This window comes from Ovis aries, chromosome 1 (assembly GCF_016772045.2).
Source record: "Ovis aries strain OAR_USU_Benz2616 breed Rambouillet chromosome 1, ARS-UI_Ramb_v3.0, whole genome shotgun sequence".
In the NCBI taxonomy this organism is placed as follows: Eukaryota; Metazoa; Chordata; class Mammalia; order Artiodactyla; family Bovidae; genus Ovis; species Ovis aries.
The window spans coordinates 275,696,030-275,718,321 of record NC_056054.1 but is presented as its reverse complement, the minus strand read 5'-3'; the positions used below and the strand labels follow the sequence as shown (position 1 = coordinate 275,718,321).

The window sequence follows — 22,292 nt, the reverse complement described above, 5'->3', positions numbered from 1 at the left end:
CGTTCCAAGCCTTTTCATTCAAAGGCTTTCAAATTGGGCAAACAAGCAAACAGCATCCCGCTGTTTAAATCTTGACTAAAAGCAAGTGGAGGACAACAAAGCACAGGATTCACAGTCAGTCCTCAAGCCTTTGCGGAGATATCACAATGTTAGAGACGTATACTGCCCTAAGTTATGAGGTAACATAAAATCCAAGCCTACTACTGTGGTTTGTAAAAAAAAAATAACGCGTATTATTTCTCTATGGGTTATTCTAAAGTGAGCAGTGAAGTGAAAGTCGCTCAGTCGTGTCCGACTCTTGAGACCCGAAGGCCTGCAGCCCGCCAGGCTCCTCTGTCCATGGGATTCTCCAGGCCAGAACACTGGAGTGGGTAGGCTTCCCCTTCTTCAGGGGATCTTCCTGACCCAGGGATGGTACCCAGGTCTCCGGCATTGCAGGCGGATTCTTCACCAGCTGAGCCACCAGGGAAGCCCCATACTAAAGTAGGTATGCACAGACTACTAATGGCTCGCAAAGCAGAGTAGGGTACATCTCAGAGAGGAAGCGACAGAGCAGCTGGGTATTGAAGCATGACTAGGAGTCCACTCAGCTACAACAAGGCCCTGTCACAGGACACAGGAAATGCAAATTCTCAGGCAGGAGGGCCAGCCTTTCAGACGGCCTCACCCTGGGAAGGTGGTGGTGAGCAAGATGGCCTGACAGCCCGGGGGAGGATTCTCAGCCTCCCGCTGCGCGCCAGCAGACCGCGGCCGGAGGTGTGGAAGATAAAAGGGTAAAAGGGGGCAAGAGAAAGGGGACAAAAAAACGAAACGAGTCCTCCCGCGCACGCGCGCCGGCAGCCGCGGCGGACGGCTCAGCCCGCGGATCCCGCTCAGCCTCGCGTCGCGCGCGCGCAGAGTGCAGGCCCGGCGGGCGCATGCGCACTAGAGCGCGGGCGCCCGCGCCGCGGGGTGCTGAGAGGTGGAGCGCGCCGAGGGCGCGCGGCGGGGGGCGGCCGCCGTTACGGCGCGGGCGTGGTCACGTGGCTGCCGGCCCCCGCCGCCGCCCCCACCCCCCCGCCCTGTTCCCTCTCTGGTCGGGTCAGGCGCGGCCAGTCCCGCGAGCTCCCGGCAGAGGCTGAGGGAGAGAGAGAGAGAGGGGAGGACTCAGGGCGTAGGAGCCGGGGAGCCCTCCCGCGCCACAGGTAACGCCAAAGGACGACGGCGCTGACGGCCGTAAAGCAGCTCGGGCGCCCTGAGCGCCTCCGCCCTCCTCCAGTGCAGCCCCCGCGGGCAGTCGCTCCCGCCCGGCCTCCCCTCAGCGTCTCCGGACGCGTCCCGCCCCGCCCCGCGCCGCCGCCTTCCCCCGGGCGGGCCTGAGGTGTCGCCGCCGCGACGGGGCCTCGCAGCGCCCCCCGCGTGTGCGTGTTCCGGGCGGGGGGCGGGGGGCGGGGGACGGGGCTCCCTGGCCCCGGGGCGGCGGGGCTGAGGCGCTGCCCCGCGGCCTGCCGCCCGCCTCCCCGCCCGGTGGGGTCTCGGGTGCGGCCGGGCTGAGCGCCGCGGCCGAGCCGGGCTCCACTTCCTCCTTGGTCCATTTCCTGGTACCTTAAAGGTCCCTTCGCGGCCGGAAGCCAGACGGGCTCGGAGCCCCCAAACCTTGTAAAATGCATTCTCCAGAAGAGAGGAGAGCTTCCCCCCTACCCTCCCACCTCAGGAGGGAAACGTGAGCTTGTTTGAGTACGACTTAAGTTTCCTTCACCTGTAGGAACATGCAAGTTGAGGCCTTTCAGGATGTGAGAAACATTGCAGAAGGTGAACACTGATTTTTTTTTTTCTTTTTTGGTAACACCCCATCCCACCCACCTCCTGTTTCCTGGAGAAAGGAGCTCAAACCTCTACAACAATTTCTTGATTCTACAGGTGACCTAAAATTTGTTCAGTACTAGCTATTAAATAGTTTCGATTGCAGGATATATGTTTAAAGTTCACATCTTTTTAGATTTTTGGTGGGGAATAATTTTCTGGAAAGTTTAGCCAACTCCAAATTCTAAATACTGAAATTTTAGAATGCGGGTTGCACAACTTTGGGCCAGACGGTGGTTGTATTTCTAGACCTAATCATTCTTTTTTATTCTTTGTCCCTCAGTATACAGCCCCAATATATTATCGTGTAGTCACTATATAATAATATGAACATGCCGCTGTTTGTACACAGATACTGACTTAGCATTAAGTGTAGGCATTGTTGAAAGTAAACTTTTGAGCACGTTTGATACCAGTGATAAAGAATTTAATTTATGTACTAATTGTCTTAAGGAACTTTTCTGATTCCATGTCTTGGTAGTTTTCATATTTTATCTCTAAATTCGGTTGTAAACTGGAGCATTTTTCTACAGCTATTTGCTGTAGAGTCCTGTAGAGCAGTTCTTCTCAAACTTTATAATGTGTCTGGGAATCCCTTGAGGCTCCTGTTTGAAAATGCAGATTCTGATTCAGTAGATCTGTGTTGCAGCTTGATATTTTATGTTTCTTATAAACTACTTCCGGCTGGAGGAGGAACCATTCTTGAGTAGCAAGGGTGTATATTACTTGTTTGCTAAGAAATGAAATAAATCAATGAATAAGTGCCTTTTAGTAATTCACTTTTGGTGTAGAGGTGGCTTGAGGTAAGAGACAAATGGCAGGATGAACTGAGAGAGCTTGCTTTGGGAAATCCCTTTGCAGAAAAGCCAAGTCCAGGTCCCAGGGGAGGGGATGGCAGAACTGGGAGCGCTCCCTCGACTAGGAGGAGTGCAGGCACCGTCTGGGCATGCTGTGCTGCCCGCCCCGCCGGGCCTGCACATGTTCCACGGAAGAAGTCCACTTGCTCAGCAGTGGGTCGGTGGATTTTTAATCAACATATAGACTGCATCATACTCTTTGGGATAAAAGTTTCTTTTATTGGTGAGCGAAATGAGTGGGTGCTCCTTTTGTCACTTACTCAAGTGCAGCCTCAGCTGAGTAACACGTGCCTGAGCCTTGGAAGCAAACTTGTGAAAAACTTGGAGTCTCCACCTGTTGATTTTCCCTAAATATTAAAAAAATGAAATTGAAAAGTTTACATTAAAAAAGTAATTGAAAAATCATAGTTGTCACAGGTAACTTCATATAGTTTATATACATAAAAATGGTTCTTGAAGTGAAGTCGCTCAGTCGTGTCTGATTCTTTGCGACCCCATGGACTGTAGCCTATCAGGCTCCTCTGTCCATGGGATTTTCCAGGCAAGAGTGCTGGAGTGGATTGCCATTAAAAATGGTTCTTAAGTTTAGAAAAACTTTATGGAAGTATAACATCAACTACTTTTAGCACTGTGATTTTTACAGTTTTCAGTCTCGTCCTTACTTTACTGTTATTTCTTGTTAAATATTATGACAGTACTTTTTTTCCTCCCAGTTTTATTGACATAATTGATAAACAGCATGTAAAGAATATGCCTGCAATGTGGAAGACTTGGGTTCCATCCCTGGGTTGGGAAGATCCCCTGGAGGAGGGCATGGCAACCTACTCCAGTATTCCTTCCTGGAGAATCCCATGGACAGAGGAGCCTGGTGGGTTACAGTCCATGATGTTACAAAGAGTCAGACATGACTGAGTGACTAACACATTATATAGATTTAAGGTGTAATGCATAATGATTTGACTTACGTCATGAAGTGATTATTACAATGTTTCTTGAACATACATCATCTCATATAGATATTAAAGAAATAGAAAAAAAATTTTTTTGCTTGTAATGAGACCTGTTAGGATTTATTCTCAACAGCTTTCCTGTATAACGTAAAACAGTGTTAACTATATTTATCATGTTGTATGTTATAGCCCTAGTACTTATTTATCTTATAACTGGATGTTTGTACCTTTTGTCTGTCTTTTGTCTGTCCAATTCCCCCGTCCCTCTACTCCTGGCTCTGTTAACCACAAAGCTTGATCTCTCTTTCTGTAAATTTATTTTTTAAGTATAATTGACCTACGACACTGTTGTTACCTATTACACAACATCTAGTTGCAATATGTCACCTGACAAAGATATTACATAGTTATTAACTAACTATATTGCTCACACTGTTCATTTAAATGATTTTGCACCTGGAAGCTTGTACCTCTTAATCTCTCTCCCTGTCTCATTCCTCTTCCCACCTCCCTTGGCCACCACCTATTTGTTCTCTGTATGTATATACCTCTGTTTTGATTTTGTTAAAAATCAAATGTTTGCTCATTTGATTTTATTAGGTTTTGGTCATTTGTTTTTTAGATTTCACATTATAAGTGAAATCATGCAGTATTTGTCTTTCTCTGACTCATTTCACTTAGTATAATACTTTTCAGGTTATTTTGAATGGCAAGATTCCTTTTCATGGCTCAGTAATATTCCATTAGTGTTTTTGTTTTCTTCAGATAAATATCCTGGAGTGGAATTGCTGGATCTTTGGTACCTTTAATTTTTTGGATTCCTCAAGGGTTCCTTTTTTTCCACATCCTCACTGACACTTGTTACTTGTTGTCTTTTTGATCATAGCCGTTCTGACTGATGTGAGGAGATATTTCAGTGTAGTTTTGCTTTGTGTTTCTCTAATGATTAGTGATGTTGAACATGTTTTCATTTCCCTCTTGAATGTATCATCTTTGGAAAAAATATCCGTTGAGATCTTGTGTACATGTTTGAGTCAGGTTGTTTGCTTTTAGATACTGAATTGTATGGGCTCTTTTTAAGTTTTGGGTATTACACCCTGTATCAGATACATGATTTAGAAATATCTCCTATTCATTAGGCAACATTTTCATTTTATTAATAAATGTAATTTTGCCCCTCCTACCATCTTGTTTGGGCTTCTCCATTGTCCTTGGACATGAGGTATCTTTTTTTGGTGGGATCCAACATTCTCCTGTTGATGGTTGCTCAGTGGTTAGTTACAATTTTGGAGTTCTCACAGGAGAAGATGAGCCCGTACCCCTTCCACCATCTTGGTAGCTCTGACTTGTCTGACAGCTAGAGTGGTGGTATAGACCAAGAAGAGGAGGATGTAATAGAGGAAACTCTGGAAGACTGGTGTACTGGCATGGCAATCTTCTGACAGATACTTGCTGGTCAAGCTAATCCCACAGATAAGGAGGGATAACACCTGGCCTAGAACCACAGAGATTATCACCCCCTGCTCAGCACTTTGCGGCTCCTCTGGCGCACGCTGGCCAGGAGTGAGGCAGACAGGCTCCGGCTGCTCTGCCGCTTCCCTCGGCCAGCAGGTGCTCAACAGTGGTCACCTCATGGTTCACTGAGGACCATCTTCACAGATGCGCGGTGTGGTGGTGATAAGAACGTCTGTGCCGGGGAACTGCGTGGAGGACCCGGTCCGGCAGCCATGGACTGGAGAGGCGGTGCTGCTGGCCAAGCAGTGAGGCTCTGGTCATGGCAGACACCCTCTTCCCACAGCACAAAAGAGGGCTCTACACAGGGACATCACCAGACGGTCAGCACAGAAATCAGATTGATTATATCCTTTGCAGCCAAAGATGGAGAAGCTCTACACCGTCAGCAAAAGCAAGACCAGGAGCTGACGGTGGCTCAGATCATGAACTCCTTATTGCAAAATTCAGACTTATATTGAAGAAAGTAGAGAAAAATACTAGACCATTCAGTTACGACCTAAATCGTACCCTTTACGATTATACAGTGGAAGTGACAAATAGATTACAGGAATTAGATCTGATACAGGGTCTGAGGGGTGGAAGTTTGTAACACTGTACAGGAGAAGGTGACCAAAACCATCCCAAAGAAGAAGAAATGCAAAAAGGCAAGATGGTTGTCTGAGGAGGCCTTACAAATACTGAGAAAAGAAGAGACGTGAAAGGCAAAGGAGAATAGAAAACGTATATCCATCTGAGTGAGTTCCAAAGAATAGCAAGGAGAGAGAAAGCTTTCCTCAGTGACCAGTGCAAAGAAATAGAGGAAAACAATGGAAGACTAAAGATCTCTTCAAGAAAATTGGAGATACCAAGGGAACATTTCACGCAAAGATGGACACATTAAAGAACAGAAATGGTATGGACCTAACAAAAGCCCAGATACTAAGAAGAGATGGCAGGAATACACGGAAGAACTATACAAAAAGAGATCTTAATGACACACATAACCACAATGGTGTGATCACTCACCTAGACCCAGACATCCTGGAATGTGAAGTCAAGGGGGCCTTAGGAAGCATCACTTTGAACAAAGCTAGTGGAGGTGATGGAATTCCAGTTGAGCTATTTCAAATCCTAGAAGATGGTGCTGTTCAACTGCTGCACTCAATATGCCAGCAAATTTGGAAAACTCAGCAGTAGCCACAGGATGGGAAAAGGTCAGTTTTCATTCCAATCCTAAAGAAAGGCAATGCCAAAGAATGTTCAAACTACTGCACAACTGCAGTCTTCTCACATGTTAGCAAAGTAATGCTCAGAATTCTCCAAGCCAGGCTTCAACAGTACATGAACCGTGAACTTCCAGATGTTCAAGCTGGATTTAGAAAAGGCAGAGGAACCAGAGATCGAATTGCCAATATCCACTGGGTCAGAGAAAAAGCGAGAGAGTTCCAGAAAAACATCTGCTTCATTGATTATGCTGCAGCCTTTGACTGTGTGGCTCACAACAAATCGTGGAAAATTCTTCAAGAGATGGGAATACCAGACCACCTGACCTGCCTCCTGAGAAACCTGTATGCAGGTCAAGAAGCAACAGTTAGAAGTGGACATGAACAATGGAATGGTTCCAGAATGGGCAAGTAGTATGTCAGGGCTGCATATTGTCACTTTGTTTTTTTAACTTATGTGAGAGTACATCATGTGAAATGTTCTGCTGCATGAAGCACAAGCTGGAATCAAGACTGCTGAGAGAAATATCAATAACATTTGCAGATGACACCAGCCTTATGGCAGAAAGCGAAGAGGAACTAAAAACTGTCTTGATGAAAATGAAAGATGAGAGTGAGAAAGCTGGCTCAAAACTCAACATTCAAAAAACTAAGATCATGGCATCTGGTCCCATCACTTCATGGCAAATAGATGGCGGTAACAGTGGAAAAAGTGACAATTATTTTCTTGGGCTCCAAAATCACTGTAGATGGTGACTGCAGCCACAAAATGTAAAGACGCACTTTGGAAGGAAAGGTATGACAAACCTAGGCAGCATATTAAAAAGCAGAGACATTACTTTATCAACAAAGGTCCATCTAATCAAAGCTATGGTTTTTCCAGTAGTCATGTATGGATTTGAGAGTTGGACCATAAAGAAAGCTGAACACTGAAGGATTGATGCTTTTGAACTGTGGTGCTGGAGAAGACTCTTTGAGAGTCCCTTGGACAGCAGGAAGATCAAACCAGTCAATTCTAAAGGAAATCAATTCTGAATATTCATTGGAAGGACTGATGCTGAAGCAGAAGCTCCAGAACTTTGGCCACCTGATGCAAGGAGCCAACTCATGCTGGGAAAGATGGAAGGCAGGAGGAGAAGGGGATGACAGAAGATGAGATGGTTGGATGACATCACCGTCTCAATGGACATCAGTTTAGGTAAACTTCAGGAGTTGGTGATGGACACGGAGGCCTGGTGTGCTGCAGTTCATGGGGTCGCAAAGAGTCAGACAGGAGTAAGTGGCTGAACTGAACTGTTATCTTTGTCTGGCCTTGGTATCAGGGTAATGTTGGCTTTATGGAATGGGTTCAGAAATGTTTCTGCAATTTTTTTTTGGAATAGCTTGTGAAAGATGGATGATAACTCTTCTGGAAGTTTTTGGAAGGATTCATCTAAGAAGCTCTCTGATCCTGAACTTTTATCATCAGGAGTTTTTAAGTTGCTGATTCAACTTCATTAGTGCTAATTTGTCCGTTTATATTTTCTGTTTCTTCTTGTTTTGTTTGGGAAGTGTACCTTTCTAAGAACTTGTCCATTTCTTTTCACTTGTGCATTAATTGGTGTAATCCATTATGATTCTTTCTCTGGTGTTGGTTGTAACTTTTTTTATTTCTGATTTCCATTTGCACGGAGTACCTTTTTTCATCCTCTTAACTTTCAGCCTATGTGTGTCTTTACATCTGAAATGAGGCTCTTTTTAGGCAGCAAGTACATGGGTCCTATTTTGTGTCTGTTCAGCCACTCCTTGTCTTTTAATTGGAGCATTTAGTCCATTTACATTTAAAGTTGTTATTCATAGTTGTGTACTTCCTGCCATTTTGTAGTTTTCTGTTTTTTTTTTCCCCATAAGTTTTTTGTTTCTTTTTTTCTCCTTTTTATTTGATGACTATCTTTAGTGTTATTTTTGTGAGTCTTTGCATGTGTATATAGAATAGACTTTTGGTTTATGAGTAAGGTAAGGTTTATGTGTTTGTATCTATCTGTGTATACACATTTTTAGCATATATTTATGATTATTTTAAATTGATGATCTGTTAGGTTCTAATGCATTTTAACAACCCGGTATTTTTAGCCCTCTCCCTCCAGCTTACTGTTCGTGACGTTGACATCATGTTTTACATCCTTCTGTTTTGTGTATCCCTTAGCTATTGTGGTTGATTTTTAACAATTTTTGTCCTTTTACCTTCCTGCTAGCTTCATGAGTGGTTGATTGGCTATCTTTACTGTTTATTTGCCTTTACCAACAACTTTTCCTTTTGTGATTTCCTTCACGTGTTAGTTTGTAATCCCCCTCCCCTTTTTTTTTGCTTAGTTGAGTCCTTGTAAGGTTTCTTGTAAAGCTGCTTCAGTGGTGCTGAACTCTTTTAGCTTCTGCTTGCCTGTAAAATTTTTGGTATCTCCATCGTATCCGAATGAAAGCTTTGCCAGGTAGAGTATTGATTCTCTTTAAATATATTGTTCCACTTCTTTCTAGCCTGTAGAGTTTCTGCTGAAAAGTTAGCTTATAGCTTTAGCAGACTTTTCTCATATAACTTATTGCTTTTTCCTTGTTGCTTTAAATATTTTCTCTTAATCATTTTTTTTTGGCATTTTAGATACAGTGTGTCTTTGTATAATCCTCTTTAAGTTGATGCTATTTAGGATTCCCAATGCTGCTTTAACTTTGATGTCTCTTTCCTTTCCCAGGTTAGGAAAGCTTTTAGCTATTATATTTTCAAACATTTTATTTTCTTCCTTATCTCTTCTCCATCTGGGACCAGTTTAATATGAATGTTGATACACTTGATGTTCTGCCTACCAGGCTCCTGCGTCCCTGGGATTCTCCAGGCAAGAACACTGGAGTGGGTTGCTATTTCCTTCTCCAGTGCATGAAAGTGAAAAGTGAAAGGGAAATCACTCAGCCATGTCCGACTCTTCTCGACCCCATGGACTGCAGCCTACCAGGCTCCTCCGTCCATGGGATTTTCCAGGCAAGAGTACTGGAGTGGGGTGCCATCGCCTTCTCCATGATGGTTTTCTAGCAGTCTCTTAAACTTTCCTGACAGTGATTTCTACTGCTTTGACTTCCAGCTCACTGGTCCATTTCTCTGTATCATTGGGTCTACTGTTTATTCCTCCTACTGTATTTTTCATTTCAGTGATTGGATTTTTCATTTCTGGTTCTCCTTTATATTTTCCAACTCTGTTAAAACATTCTGACTTTGTATTCTGTTTATTTAGTGGTCTCCCGAGTTATTTGATCATCTGTGTAATCATTGCTTCCCTGGTGGCTCAGATGGTAAAGTGTCTGCCTGCAATGTGGGAGACCTGGGTTCCATCCCTAGGTGGGGAAGATCATTACTTAACTCTTTTTTGGGTAGGTTGCTTATCCTCACTGAGTTCTTCTGGGGTTTTATTTTGTCCCTTCATTTGGAACATGTTCTGCCATCACCTTTATTTTGCCCAGTTTGCTGCTGTTGTGTATCTGATAAGTTGGGTGCAGTTCCCATCTTGGAGAAGAGCCCTTCTGTAGGAGACATCATGTGTCCCCGCCCTGCACTCCCTCTGGTCACCAGAGCTGATGCTCTAGGCGTCCCCTCTGTGGGCTGTGTGCATCCTTCTTTGGTGATGAGCTGACTGCTTTTGGTGTCTGGGAGGCACGACTGGCCCCTGGCCTGGTTGGTGGGGCTGTGTCATGAGACAGCTGCCTGTGGGTTCCTGGAGGTCCTGCAGCTAGTGCTGATGGACTGGTGGGTGGAGCTGGGTGCCCAGTGAGTGTGGGTCCAGGGGTCCTAGCACTGGGCTCTGCTGGTGGGCAGGGCTGGCTCCTAACATGGCTAGCTTTGAGGTCTGGGGTGTTCCAGGGTGCTATATCGCAGGGGGACTGGCTGAGGGGTCCAGGGTGTCTTGGAGCTTGGGTCAACCTGCTGGTGGTGGCGTTGGGCTCTCAGGGGCTCCTGGGACCAGTCCTATGCTGCTGCTGGATGGAGCCAGGTTCTGTGTTCTCCGGTTGAAGGGCTTTGGGTCTGGGAACTGGTGTATGCCCAGCGGTAAGGGTGGGAGCAGTTCCTGACACAGCTCGCTGTGGAGTCTGGGTCGTTCTGAAGCTGCTATTGGCCTGCTGGCAGGTGGGGCTGGAGCCCAAGATGTCCTTGAGCCCCCTGGTGGTGGGTGAGTCTGGAGTTTGGGGTTAGCGCTGGCCCACTTGTGGGTAGTTTGGTGTGAGAGTACTCTTAAGTGCCAGGTAACTGTCCTGAGCACTTCATGTATTTTAATTCGTTTGATCCTCACAAGAACCTTGAAGGAAATTGAAGCAGAGAGAGATTAAAAGTCATATGCCAACACAGAGCTGGGATTCTGACCAACTCTAGAGTCCATGCTTTTAACAGCCTTTTCTTTGCTGCATTTTAGAAAGAAATAAATCAGTGATACCCTTTTAAAGCCCCTTTTCCTAGTAGTACTGTTGAGAATTAACAGGTTGACTTTGATTTTCGTTTGTAGGTAACTTATTGTACTATTGAAAACTATGAGGATGACTTTATTTTAAAACTCAGATTTGTCACTTTTTTTTTAAATTCGCTCACCTCAAAATTAACTGCCTCAGTGCTTGTAATTTTTTCTTTATAAGATATTGAAATTTGCAATGGTTGGTTTGTGCTTGTTTGCCATGCTAGTCTCTTAAGTGTGTGTCATTGTTAAAAGTGAAAGTGGTATCTCTTTCCTTTTATCCTTCATTTCCTGCCAGTGCCTGTCTCCTCTCCCCAACCTCCATGTATCCATGGTAGATTTATTATTCTAATATTGAAGGATTGACTGGGTTACAAACTTCTTATGTGCCTAGTAAGGACAGTTAGAAAATAAGCTTTGGTCATCATTATCATGTTTAACGCTGAGAAGGTAAGAAGGACAACCCCAGAATAGTGAATGATATTTCAAATTGAGTAGTTTGTGTTTTGTAAAGAAATGCGTATCATTCGTCCCTCCTCCCCTCCTGTCTCAGGCCGCTGAGAACTGCCCCATGTCATCGCTGGTCTGGGTGTGGTGCCCTCCACCCAGCCAGGGGCTCTTAGAGGCCACTCGAGTGGCAGTGCTGGGCGTGCGTGTCCTAGAGTTTGGGAACTGAGAGGCTGGGAATGGGCCCAGTTGTGGGAGGAAAAAGTAACTGGGGAGGCAGATTGTGGGGAGAGGGTCTGTGGCCAATTTCCAAGGCATTAATTTTCTTTAACCGGGGTAATCGCGAGTGTTGAGAGGGAGCTCGGTGTAACAGCAGATCCGTACCGGGCATGCTTTCCTGCGCTTGTTTTTATAGGTACTTCTCATAGTGCCCTTCAGGCCAGTTAACTTGGCTGGATGGAGCCTCACTTTTCTTATCTTTGAAGCGAGGGTAGTGAAAGAAGCTACCTTACCAAGTTGTTTAGAGGAATAAATGAGTATATGTGTGTTTATGTGTGTGTGTGTACACATAAATATGCAATATATGTGGGTTATACCTGTGCTGCTCCTACATACGTGAATATCGTACACCATTGGCAGGGCATTGGCTCTGGGGCCTCTCTGGATACCAAACTCTGGGAACGCTCAAGTTGCTTATATAAAATGCATAATATTTGCATGTAATACACACACATCTTCCCAGATACTTTAGATCGTCTCCAGATTATAATACCTAATGCACTGTAAGAACTATGTAGCTGGTTGTCAGAATCCAGCAAAGTCAAGTTTTGCTTTTTTGGACTTTTTGGAATTTTTTTTCCCCCTGAATATTTTTGATTTGTGATTGATTGGATCTGCAGTTGCAGAACCAGAATATATGGAGGACCAAATGTATATACATTGAAATGCTTAGATATTATCTGGCATGTGGTTAATGCTATAATGGAAATGTTAGACATTATATTCTGTTGTGGTTAATCTGCAGTGGTTGATCATATCCACATAGTTAAGACTGACTGCTTGAGTGAACTTAATGGAAATTATATATGTAGTAGGTATAACATTGTGTGGGCCAAGAAAATAGAAAGTTCTGGATGAAAATACAAAATTGATAGAGTAATGATTTTGTCCCTTTGGTGAATTAACTATGGATAAATAAGGTTTGGCAGCTCAGATCTTTGAAAACAAGGGAGTAAAACTGCAGAAATAATAAACTTTGGTGGTGGTGTGAAAGGATCAATTTTAAATTTTCGAGTGTAGTGTTATGAAGCACAGAACAAGATAACCTGTTTCTGAAGGCTTCTCTGATATAACTTTACCTTCCTTGGTTGGCTTGTTGGTTCCTTGATAAAATCCATCTTTCTTTGCATCCTCTAAACCTGATCTACAGCCCCTTATCTGACACCCGTAGTGGCATGTGTGTATCAGAAGTAAGTTTTTAAAGTTTAGATGGTTGATTTTTTGCATATGCTGTATGTCTTGAAACCTCCTTTAGGTAGGAACAGTCAGTCCATAGCATACACATTAATTTTTCCAGCAAAACTACAAGTATAGGGTCTGTGTGTTAGGATTTCATATCTTTAGTATTTAGTATGGAGTCTGGCATGCAGTGGTTGCTCATTAAATCTGTTCCAATGGGAACATCTAAAGATAATATCATTCAGTCATTTTCTCTGTTGCATGTGGTGTCTGTGGTTGACTCAATGAAAATGTTTAGTGATTGCAGATTTGTTATTTTTTTTTAAAACTCAGTTGCCTAGGAAAGGTGGTTATTTGATTAAATTTTTGAAACAAAATGATTTGAAATAGTCATTACAGATGATTGCAAATTCTCATAAATTTGTGTTGACAAGAATGCTGATCTTGACCTTTTATGGGTCATAAAGTCTTCATTTAGAAGAATGATTTATTTTTAAAAAATTGATTGGATTTGTTGTTTGTGATAATTATGATAAACTACTTGTGGTATATCTGTCTAAAGAAAGTGCTGTGGTGAGTGACTGTCTTAGGTCAAGTAATCACAGTATGGTAATCTAGATGACTGTAGAAAAAAGGTCCCTCCCCCCCCCCCGCCCCCCCGTTACAAAAAGTGATGCTTACTGTGGAAATTTTGTAAAAATGAGTGATGAAAAATAATCCCCTGGGACCTCCCTGGCGGTCCAGTGGTTAAGACTTCGCTTTCTAATGTAGGGGTGCAGGTTCGATCCCTGGTTCGGGACCTGAGATCCCACATGCCTTGCGGCCAAAAAACCAAAACAAAAAACAGAAGCAGTATCGTAACAAATTCAATAAAGACTTTAGAAATTGCCCACATGGAAAAAAAAATGTTAAAGTCACCTGGACTGTTGGATAATTCTTAAATGTCTCTTCAGGGTTAGGGTTATAGTGTTTCGAGAGAGGCTGGAAATTAAGTCAGGTTTGTAGCCCAAGTACTGTTTAGAAAGCCAAGTAACAGATTGATTAGTGGAAATGTTTGATGTTTTAGTATTACTAAACATTTTGCCCCTAAGTAAGATAAAAAGGTTGAACTAAAAGTAATGAGGTCTCCACTTGTAAATAGTGTGTCTTCAGAATGATTAGAGGAGTGAGGAGTAAGCTCCCACTTCTCTTCAGATGGGATTGATGGTGATTCAGCACTGCGTGAAGACTGAGCCTGCTCACAAGCTCTGGCTGCCGAGGCATGCACTCCATTTGCTGACAGCCGGTGGGGACTGAGTCAGCCCCTTCAGAGGTTCTCAAGATGCTGCCTTTGGAGTTTCAGAAATCCAAGAGGAGTTACTGACATTGCGTCTCTTGCCGTCTTGGGGTGAGATAGTGGATAGATTGCCCTGGACCCTTGGTTGGATTTGGGAATGAAAGTGGATTTGGTAGGAGATGGAAGATGGTACTAGTCTGTTGGGTTTTGTCTGCTGCATTCATTAAATTAGACTTCTTTTTCTTTTTTTAACATCTTATTTATTTATGTTTGGCTCTGATGAGACTCTGCTGCTGTGCAGGCCATTCTCTACCTGTGGTGAGTAGGGGCTGCTCGCTTGTTGTGGAGTACAGGCTCTAGGGTCCGTGGGCTTCTGTTCTTTCAATCCCCAGGCGCTGGAGGACAGGCCCAGTAGGTGTAGCACAGGGCTTAGTTGCTGTGTGACCTGTGGGATCTGCTGGGCCAGGGATCAAACCTGTGTCTCCCGCATTCCAGGAGCATTCTTCACCGCTGAGCCACCAGGGAAGCCCTGGACTTATTTTTCTGCATGAAGTCCAAGAGTCTTGTGATAAGAATGCTCATTTGGATAGGTTGGTGGGTATGGTATATGAAGGCTTGGGATGAATTGCCTCCTTTCTCCAGTCTTCATTTCTCTTAACTAATTTAGGATTATTTCAGTTTCTTTATCGCGTGGTGTGTGTGTGTATATTGCAGCTATACACAGATAAGCATGCATACATGTAGACAATCCCCATTCTCTTGAACTGAGAATGGTTCTTGGTATTCTGTTGATTGTGTTTGTTCTTCATTCAGTTTTTGCTGAGGTGCTCTTCCAGTAGCTCACCCACACGGTTTCTGATCACGTCATTTTCTTTCATTGTTCGAATGGACTGTGAGTACTCCTCCATTCTTGGACACCTAGCTTCCTCTCAGTCTTTCTGACAAGAAGAAATTACACATGCTCAGTCACTAGGTTGTATCCAACTGTGTGACCCCATGGACTGTAGCCCACCAGGCTCCTCTGTCCATGGGATTCTCCAGGCAAGAATACTGGAGTGGATTGCCATGCCCTTCTCCAGGGGATCTTCCCAACCCAGGGATCGAACCCATGACTCCTTCATTGGCAGGTGGATTCTTGACCACTGAGCCACTTGGGCACTGAACATTATTGTAGCTCATATTTAGGAAAAACTGATAATCACAATGGTGTGATCACTCACCTAGAACCAGACATCCTGGAATGTGAAGTCAAGTCGGCCTTAGAAACCATCACTACGAACAAAGCTAGTGGAGGTGATGGAATTCCAGTTGAGCTATTTCAAACCCTGAAAGATGGTGCTGTGAAAGTGGTCCATTCAGTATGCCAGCAAATTCGGAAAACTCAGCAGTGGCCACAGGACTGGAAAGGGTCAGTTTTCATTCCAGTCCCAAAGAAAGGCAATGCCAAAGAATGCTCAAACTACTGCATAATTGTACTGATCTCACACGCTAGTAAAGTAATGCCCAAAATTCTCCAAGCCAGGCTTCAGCAATACGTGAACCATGAACTCCCTGATGTTCAAGCTGGTTTTAGAAAAGGCAGAGGAACCAGAGATCAAATTGCCAACATCTGCTGGATCATAGAAAAAGGATGAGAGTTCCAGAAAAATATCTATTTCTGCTTTATTGACTATGCCAAAGCCTTTGACTGTGTGGATCACAAGAAACTGTGGAAAATTCTGAGAGAGATGGGCATACCAGACCACCTGACCTACCTCTTGAGAAACCTATATGCAGGTCAGGAAGCAACAGTTAGAAGTGGACATGGAACAACAGACTGGTTCCAAATAGGAAAAGGAGTACGTCAGGGCTATATATTGTCACTGTGCTTATTTAACTTCTATGCAGAGTACATCATGAGAAACGCTGGGCTGGAAGAAGCACAAGCTGGAATCAAGTTTGCCAGGACAAATGTCAATAACCTCAGATATGCAGATGACACCACTCTTATGACGGAAAGTAAAGAGGAGCTAAAAAGCCTCTTGATGAAAGTGAAAGAAGAGAGTGAAAAAGTTGGCTTAAAGCTCAGCATTCAGAAAACGAAGATCATGGCATCCGGTCCCATCACTTCATGGCAAATAGATGGGGAAAACAGTGGAAACAGTGTCAGACTTTATTTTCTGGGCCTCCAGAATCACTGTAGATGGTGATTGCAGCCATGAAATTAAAAGACACTTGCTCCTTGGAAGGAAAGTTATGACCAACCTACACAGTATATTGAAAAGCAGAGACATTACTTTGCCGACTAAGGTCTGTCTAGTCAAGGCTATGGTTTTTCCGGTGTCATGTATGGGTGTGAGAGTTGTACTGTGAAGAAAGCTGAGTGCTGAAGAATTGATGCTTTTGAACTGTGGTGTTGGAGAAGACCCTGGAGAGTCCCTTGGATTGCAAGGAGATCCAACCAGTCCATTCTAAAGGAAATCAGTCCTGGGTGTTCATTGGAAGGTCTGATGCTAAAGCTGAAACTCCAGTACTTAGGCCACCTCAGTTGACTCATTGGAAAAGACTTTGATGTTAGGAGGGACTGGGGGCAGGAGGAGAATGGGACGACAGAGGATGAGATGGCTGGATGGCATCACCGACTCAATGGACGTGAGTGTGAGTGAACTCCGGGAGTTGGTGATGGACAGGGAGGCCTGGTGTGCTGTGATTCATGGAGTCGCAAAGAGTCGGACACGACTGAGCGACTGGACTGGACTGAACTGATTCTCTCTCCATGGAGATCAGAAACTTTGTCATTTGATCTTCTGTTCAGTCACACAGGTATTTTGCTTTTTGTGGCTGTGCATAGAATTTTCCTGTGTGCGTGTCGTGTGTGTATCTTTCGAAGCAGACAATTGCTGGTAGATAGAAAAGCTGTTGATGTTTTGTGTGTATGTATTTTGTAACCAGTCACTTTCTGATTCTCTTCATCATCACAGCTTTTCAGTTGATTCTCTTACCTTCTCCAGGTAGATAAACCATTTTTGTAGAGAGATCAAACTGCACATCACTGTGTTGGCCTGAGCATCAAGCATCACGAGTTTCTTTTTTTCTGGTCAGGTGTGTAATTTTCTACTCCTTATGGTGAGTTTTCTTTTCAAGCCACGATCTTTCTGTGGTCTACTTAAAGTTCTCCAACCTAATGCCAGGGATTGTCCAAACCGAGTGTGGTGGAGGCCAGTGGGAAGTGATCAGCAGACCAGGAGGCAGCGATGGCAGGGTTGGTGGAGAGGCAGGTGGAGTGGGAGAGCCTGGGATGGGGCTGTGCCCCCAGCTCCTCCTCCTGTACCCCCCTTCCTGAGTTCTGATTTACTCCGTGAACCTCTTTGATTTTGTCCTTCTGATGCTTTTTTGGCTTCCCGTTTCACTCTCCGGATGGACCTTGTTTTGTTTCATGCAGTAGCTCCCCTGTCCCCTTTTTCCTTTGACCAGGAAACACGTGCTGTCATGGGAACGTCCAGAGCAGGCCCTCTAGCTTGTCGTCATGAGAACTACCACAGAGTGTCCTGAACTGTGGCCTTCATGCATCCTGCCTTGCAAAGGATGTGGCAAGACTTTGATTAAACTTGGGTTTCCTCATAAAATCAAACCACTGCTTTGAAGGCTTAGTGAAATGAAGGAGGCATGCTCTGTAGAGTCAAATAGGGGAGAATTGTAGAGATGTAGCTGGGCTGGGGGATGAGGACTCCAGAGGCTGCCGTGAGAGACTAGTGTTCTGCAGAGGCTGTTACTTTCGCTCCAGCTTGATTTCTTCCCTGAGCTTTAGTCCTGGGGATCTGATTGCCTCCTGGAGAACTCCATTTTGTGTGGCCCAGGAAAGCTCAATTTCAGTGTGTCTGCAGCTCAATTTACCGTCTTCTTGTAGAAAACCTCCTCCTCCTGCCACGTGTATTCTCTCACTGGAGGGCATCACTGTCTCTTTAGTTCTGATCAGCCAGGAGCCTGGCAGCTACACTTTATTCCCCTGCCCCCAGTCCTCACATGAAGGCACCAGGCTCTGGCTCCTGCCTCTCGAGCGCACCGTCTCTCTGTTCCCAGTGCTTCTGCACTGCTGTGCGGTCTCTTGACCTCAGATCTTCTCTGCCTGTGTCTGTGTAGGTTTCCTTTTGGCGTCCCCTGTGGCCAGATGATCTTGTCTGATTCTGTTACACTACAGCGCACAACCCTTTAATGCAGTCCCCTCAGTGTCCGTCCGGGATTGGCTCCAGGACCCCCAGCCCATTCGCATGTTCGCAGAGGCGCAGGTCAGTGGCAGTCTGCCTGAGGTGCCTGCGGATTCCACCCGCTGTGGGTGAGACGTGCAGAGAGCCTGCTTGTCCCGGTCGGAGGGCAGGCTGTGCTCTCCGTCGCTGGTTTCTCGGTCTGTGTCTGCTCCTTCCACTCACCGCTACTCTGTGACTTCTTTGTCAAGTGCTGAAGCTGCATTTTTGCGACTGTTTATGATTTTGCTTGCCTCAAGCTTGGAGTATTCTCTCTCAGTCTTACGGACTCCAGTGAGTCCGTAAAAGCCACTACTCAAGGAAGCTTCCTTAAACCACTAAGCCTGTGTTGTGCCCTTCCTGTTTGGCCAAATAACCTGTACTGTTCTATAAAATTTACTATGTGTTAGGATTGTCTTCTTACCTAATAGCCTGTGTCTCCCTCTGAGTGCTCCGTGAGCTCCAGGGCCATGCACATCGTCTTACTCCTGCTCCTGGTGCTGTGTCTATCAACAGGAGATGTCCTGTAACAGGTACTGGTCTAGGTGCTGAAAATAGAGCAGTGAGTAAGAGGTTGTTGCAGTTGTTACTGCTGTATGATAAGCTACTCCAAACCTGACTGGCTGAAGATGACAGTAACGTTTATTTACTCATGATTTTGTAATTAGTAAAGGACTTGGTAGGGGAGGCTTATCTCTGTTACTTGGTGTCTGCTCATTGGAGGTCATAGTTTCCACGTCTAAGCTGGCTCACTCACAAGGCTGGCCGTTGACGATGGCTGCTGTTTGGGAGCTAAAGGAGGGCTGTTGATCAAGCACTGCCGTGAGGCCTCTGTGTATGGCCTGGTGTGGCTTGTAGGCTCTGAGAATGAGTGTCCCAGGAACAAGCATTCTAAAAGGAAGGAAGTGCAAGCAGCCAGTGCTTTTAAAGATTAGGCTTAAAATTGATGAGCGTTACTTCTCCTGTGTTCTATTGGTTAAATAGACAATAGCCCTGATTCAATGGGAGGAGAATTAAATTCCATATCCTGGTGGAGAAGGTGACAAAAAATTTGTGACCATGTTTAATTAATCTGCCTTGTTGTTGTCCAGCCGCCCAGTCGTGTCTGACTTTGCGACTCCATGGACTGCAGCGTGCCAGGCCTCACCATCTCCCAGAGTTTGCCAGAGTTCATGTTCATTGCATCCGTGATGCCCTCTAGCCATCTCATCCTCTGAAGCCCTCTTCCTCTTCTGCCCTCAGTCTTTCCTAGCATCAGGGGCCTTTCCAGTGAGTTGTCTGTGCGCATCAAATGACCAAAATACTGGAGCTTCAGCTTCAGCATCAGTCCTTCTAGTCAATATTCGGGGTTGATCTCCCTACTGGTTTGATCTCCTTGCTGTCCACGGGGCTTTCAGGAGTCTTCTCCAGCACCACGGTTCAAATGTGTCAGTTCTTTGGCATTCTGCCTTCTTTACAGTCCGGCTTTCCCAACTGTATGTGACCACTGGGAAGACCCAGTGGCCTTGACTCTGTGGACCTTTGTCGGCAGAGTAACGTCTCTGCTTTTCAATACACCGTCTCGGTTTGTCATCGCTTTCCTGCCGAGAAGCAGTCGTCCTCTGATTCATGGCTGCAGTCACCATCCGCAGTGATTTCGGAGCCCAAGAAGAGGAAATCCGTCACTGTGTCCACCTTTTCTCCCCCTATTTGCCATGCAGTAATGGGGCCGGATGCCATGATCTTAGTTTTTTTTTAAGTATTTATTCTTAAGCCGGCTCTTTCACTGTCCTCCTTACCCTCATCAAGAGGCTCTTTAGCTCCTCTTGGCTTTCTGCCATTAGAGTGGTGTCATCTGCGTATCTGCGGTTGTTGCTGTCCCTCCCGCCTGTCTTGACTCCAGCTTGTAACTCATCCAGCCTGGCATTTCTCCTGATGCGCTCAGTGTATAGGTAACATAAACAGGCTGCCAGCAGACAGCCCTGTCGTACTTCTTTCTCAATCCTGAACCAGTCAGTTGTTCATGCAGGGTTCTGACTGTTGCTTCTTGACCTCATACAGGTTTCTCAGGAGACAGGTAAGGTGGTCTGATGTTCCATCTATCTAAGAGCTTTTCACAGTTTCTCATGATCCACACAGTCAAAGGCTTTAGCGTAGTCCATGAAGCAGAGAGAGATGTTTTTCTGAAATTCCCTTGCTTTCTCTATAATCCAACAAATGTTGGCAGTTTGATCTCCTGTTGTTCTTCCTTTTCTAAACCCTGCTTGGACATCTGGAAGTTCTTGGTTCACATAATGCTGAAGCCTAGCATGCAAGATTTTAAATATGACCTTCCTAGCATTTCCGATGGTTAGCACATTCTTTGGTACTACTCTTTTTGGGAATTGGGATCTACTATATAGACCTAAAAAAGAAAAACTCTATAAAAGATTTTGGATGAGTTAATTTGTTTGTACTTTCAGCCTTCCAAAAGAACCATGATATCAACTTAAAAAATAAAATATAAAGTGAAATTTTAAAATGTTTTAAAAAATTTTCAGAAGTCTTCATACACTGATATATTTCTATGTATGTTTTAGAAATGAGATTGTTGTATCTATGTGTAATTTAGATTTTGATACCTATAGCCAAACTGCCTAATAGGTAATATTATTTTGTATCCCAGTTTTTAGTTCAGGGTATAAATTACATTTGCCCATTATTTTGCTACCAAAAGGACTTGTAAATCATTGTTTTTGGCTAACCTGTTGGCAAAAGTTGATAGGTTCCTTTTATTATAATTCCTTTAATGACTATTTACGCTCCTTGTTCACTTTGGGGGGGATGTTTGTTACTGATTTTCAAGGGCTTTTTGTGTGCTATAGATTTTACGTATAAATATTATAAGTTTTGTCTTTCAATTTTGCTTATCATTTAAAAAATTTTTATGAGGAATTATTACATTTTTGTTTAGCTCCATATGTTAGTCTTTTCTTTAGGATTTGGTTTCTTAGCAGAAATAAGAGTGAACTCACTTCTCCTTATCTGTTATGTTCTTACATCTTTGGTCAATCTTCCAGTAGTTTCAAATACAGAATTTTTGTATCTTGTACATATTGCTGGTGGGCAAAAATCAGTAGGCCAATAAATTCCTTAGCAACTAAGATGTATGGGGAATTAATGTCAGAATCATCTCCATCTCTTAATTGTCTTCTAATAAAATGGAGTTGACACGGTTTAGAGTCTGTCAAGTCCTGTCCTTGACAACCAGAGAACCAAAGTGGACAAAGACAGGCTGCTCCTCGGCTTCAGGATTCAGTGTTACAGGTTCCCACAAAGTGAACCTTGTAGTGATTGAAATATAAAACTGTGAAACCTATTAAAACTGAAAACAGGATAATGTTCAGCTAGGTTATATGAACAAAACAATGCCTTGAAAAGAATTAGAAATGCTGGGAAACAGGTTCCCCCCCCCCTTTTTAAAAAGCTGACATGAGAGTAAGAAATTACCAGCTCAAGATCTTCATGAAAGTAGGAATTCAGAGAACTGAAAACAGAATATTAAAACTATTCTAGGGAACTTTTACTTTGATTTTGAAGGCCTTATAAGGCACAGGGTATAAAAATTATAACCTAGTTAAGCTGAAAGAGAGGAGTTGAGTCTAATGGAAATTCTTTCCCTATAAAATTGACTCCTAAGGACTGTGTCTGTAGAGTATGGTTAAACCAAGATTGCAGTCCTTCCCATGCTCTTGCTCATAGGAGGGTGCAAGAATAGTTGCCTGGGAGCTGAGAAAAACACCTGTTCCTAGCCAGAGGTCTTCTCTCTTCTTGATTGCAGCTCATATTCAGTGTCACCTGTGGTACAGGCCTTGCCTTAAGTTGTGAATTTAAAGTGGTTCTAGGTGCTTGTGAGAAGCAAATAAAAGACGTCTCATGTAGAATATATTTGAGTCTTAGGTCCTAGGGATTGCCACACATAGTCTTCCAGAGGTTTAGCCCACAGTCAAATATAACCAAGTACACAGGGAAGCAAGGCACCATGGGTGAGAAACAGCAGAGACAGCTGACAGAAGGCAGCCCTCAGAAACCACGGATATC

The 22,292-nt window shown here is 44.2% G+C and overlaps 1 protein-coding gene across 24 annotated transcripts in view; it reads left to right on the top strand.

Moving 5' to 3' along the window:
* Positions 1-655: 655 nt before the first annotated feature.
* TBC1D5 (TBC1 domain family member 5) overlaps positions 656-22,292 on the top strand; it is a 593,124-nt gene continuing 571,487 nt past the window's right edge. For 12 of the 24 annotated variants that reach the window (XR_009595889.1, XM_027962040.2, XM_060396714.1 and 9 more), the window contains exon 1: positions 1,094-1,184. The gene's annotated coding sequence lies outside the window, so the exon portion shown is untranslated. Of the gene's footprint in view, positions 774-1,093; positions 1,185-1,744; positions 1,792-1,850; positions 1,900-22,292 lie in introns of those variants that run through there. The other 12 variants (XM_060396744.1, XM_060396736.1, XM_060396806.1 and 9 more) reach the window with 4 other exon arrangements.